Source organism: Ostrinia nubilalis, chromosome 14, assembly GCF_963855985.1.
Source record: "Ostrinia nubilalis chromosome 14, ilOstNubi1.1, whole genome shotgun sequence".
NCBI classification, from domain to species: domain Eukaryota; kingdom Metazoa; phylum Arthropoda; class Insecta; order Lepidoptera; family Crambidae; genus Ostrinia; species Ostrinia nubilalis.
In genome coordinates this window covers 7716017-7719132 of record NC_087101.1, presented here as the reverse complement: position 1 = coordinate 7719132, position 3116 = coordinate 7716017, and the positions used below count along the sequence as shown (strand labels likewise).

At 34.3% G+C, this 3116-nt stretch overlaps 1 long non-coding RNA gene across 1 annotated transcript; it reads left to right on the top strand.

Moving 5' to 3' along the window:
- Positions 1–2347: 2347 nt before the first annotated feature.
- LOC135077842 (uncharacterized) lies at positions 2348–3116 on the top strand. Its single transcript, XR_010258523.1, has 3 exons — positions 2348–2729; positions 2810–2943; positions 3033–3116. It is a non-coding gene; the product is annotated as an uncharacterized LOC135077842 (long non-coding RNA).

Here is a 3116-nt window from a genome sequence, read left to right as displayed (position 1 = left end):
AACATAACAAACTATGTACTTTTTAAATACTAGTGTACCTCTACATTCAATTTTATTATATACCAGTAGAATTATTAAATTGACATTCATGTCTGACAGACATTCTGTCTCACTTGGTGGGCTTCCAGCAACTTAACATGATTTTCTTGAATTTTATTTTGTGTTTATTGAAATTGTGTAGGTAAATAGTAACGGTCTTATTCATAATCATTTTTCACATTTTATCAAATGCTTATTAGAGGTTTATAAAACGTTTGATAAAAATTGTTATTCATAATCGTCATTTAGCGCTAAAATCCTCTTTTATCTGTGTGATAAGTTATCGAGAGCTCGGGCCTTGTTTAAAGCTCTAATAAACCTATTTTAACCTAACTTTTATAAATGTCATTTCATATGAATGTCACTTCGTTGGTTTATTTATTCAAAATATCCTTGCTGTGATCCTTGCTTGTGAAAATGAATGCTATAAATGCAATTGTGCATTTAGCCAATAATGCCGACCCAGCGCGACGTAGAAAGCTCTACCGCCAACGAAGCAACCCATTCGATTTGCGGGACCTAAATTTTAAAATAAAATATAGGTTCAATAAGGACACAGTGCGCACCATCATAGATTTGGTGGAAGATGATCTGGTTCAGAGCGCTAGAGGTGGTGGCACGTGTCCTGAACTGCAAGTTTTAGTGGCCATAAGATGTTGGGGACGTCGTGAGGTAAGCACAAAAAAGTGTTTTATTTTATCCCTTTGTCGTGGCTGCTATAATTATTTTCATACATTTTCAGGTACAAGATGATGCTGGTGACCTCCATGGCCTAAGTCAGCCGACAGTGAGCCGGATATGCGCCAGAGTCGCGCATGCAATCGCGAATAAGGCAAATTCCTTCATCAAAATGCCTATCACTATAGGAGAGCAGGAAAGAATTAGTGCCAAATTTAGAGCAATTAAAAATTTTCCTGGGGTGATAGGAGCCATAGATTGCACCCACATTAAAATTAAAAAAACCGGAGGTGACATGGCCCAGTACTATATTAATAGAAAAGGCTATTATTCCCTGAATGTTCAGGTAAAATAAGGTGGGTGGACCATGGAAGGCCACGCTCCTTTGAAGGCCAACTATCAAAAAGTCGTAGTTATTGACATGAAAACACATATTCCTTCGGCTATACACTAAGATCCATCAAACTCAAGGCCATAGATGCGGCGGCGAGTCGCTCGCGCCGCTATTGTGGCAGTGCGATCTCACGATTCGTGGACTTCGGTCATCGACGTTACAATTGTTATTCGCGCGCACAGCAAAACGTACGTTTTTAGTTAGATAACCTATTATTATTTCATATTTTTTACTGTGAATTGTCGTATAAGGATATGTTTATGGTACTAAAGAAAAAAATTATAGTTTTGCCTCGATTTAAGTTAAAATATTGGTAGTGTTCCCAGGAAAGCCAATGGTTCCTTATAAGGCCCATCAAAAATTTGACAGTTGGCCTTGCTAGGGTACATGGGCCTTACAAAGAACATGTACTAACCATGAACATATGAACAGTTACTTTTTAGTTATAAATACGTACCGTTACAGTTAAAACAATGTTTTATATTTATAACATTTTATTTATAAGGGTTATTAAACTTTTTAACTCATATTAACTCATTTTGGCCTTACAAAGAACGGACCCGTAAGAAGGCCATTTGAGGTAAAAAAAAAAGTTTTTAATTTCATTATAATACGCGTTGGCAAGTTATTTGATGTCAATATAATACTCATTACTACTGTTTTTAAATAATTTCCATTAATATATTCTTAGTTATACGATGGTGTTCAAGTAATGTTCTTTGAGTTTTTTATAAATGATAAAAATATATTGAGCATTTAATGTTTTGCTTAAATGAAAGAGCTTATTATGTAGTTTTAGTAAAAGCGAATATATTAATTGTTACAACTCTATTTTTAAGTTGAACGACTGATGTATAATATTGGCCTTGTTTGGAGCCGTGTTGCTTGTAAGGCCATTTGGAAGAGCTTAACAAAACTTAAGTTTAATGAATACTGATTAAAGCTAGGTTAAAAAAAAGTTATTTATATGGTACACAATAAAACAAACTATTATTTGATAAATTGTTTTTTTCATTTATCCAGTTAATAAAGGAATAAAAAGCGTTTAATCGTTAGAGTGGCCTTCCATGGTCCACCCACCTTATATTTTGATTTTATACAGTTTACAACAGAGAAAGATTTGTTTTAATAATGTCTATAATTTTTACTTTGTATGATCTAAATTTTAGCAACATTCAACACTATATTATTGGATGGATTACCTACAGGATACTGTTTTTTTTATTTTAGGTTGTCTGTGATGCTGACCTCAAAATAATGGATATAGTGGCTAGATGGCGAGGCAGTACACATGACAGTCGAATTTTTATGGAGAGCAATATAAAACAACGATTTGAGGATAGGCAGTTTAGAGGACGCCTTATTGGCGATTCGGGCTACCCTCTTCTGCCATATCTATTTACACCTATTTTAAGGCCTAGTCGTCCAGAAGAAGAAGCATACAATAATGCTCACATCTCAACTAGGAACACTGTTGAAAGGTGTTTTGGGGTGTGGAAGCAGCGGTTCCAATGCCTACTCCATGGCTTACCAGTAAGCCTCCAAAATGGAAAAGCTGTGATCATAGCATTGGCTGTATTACATAATATAGCCATTGATATGAATGACACATTGTTAGGTAAATGTTATCAATTTGACTGTACATAAGGAATACAAATCTTTATGACAAAATGTTGACAAATTCATAATATTTTTCAGAACAACATATGGAGCAGGTCCCTGTAACTCCGCAACTTTCGACGGAGAACAGTGTTCACGACAACCGACCTTCATTGTTGAGGCGTAGGTCGCAGTTGATACTACAAAATTTTATAAATCAACATTTTTGAATGGTACTAAAATACATTTTGATAAATTCCAACGATTTACTTTTATGTAATGTCATTTGAGTTCATGAAAATGTTGTATTTTAATTTTTCAGATACTGTTCCTGGCATCTTAATGAAAATAAAAAGAATATTTGATTGAAAAATACCTGTATTTCAATTTTCAGTCCAATTTGTTA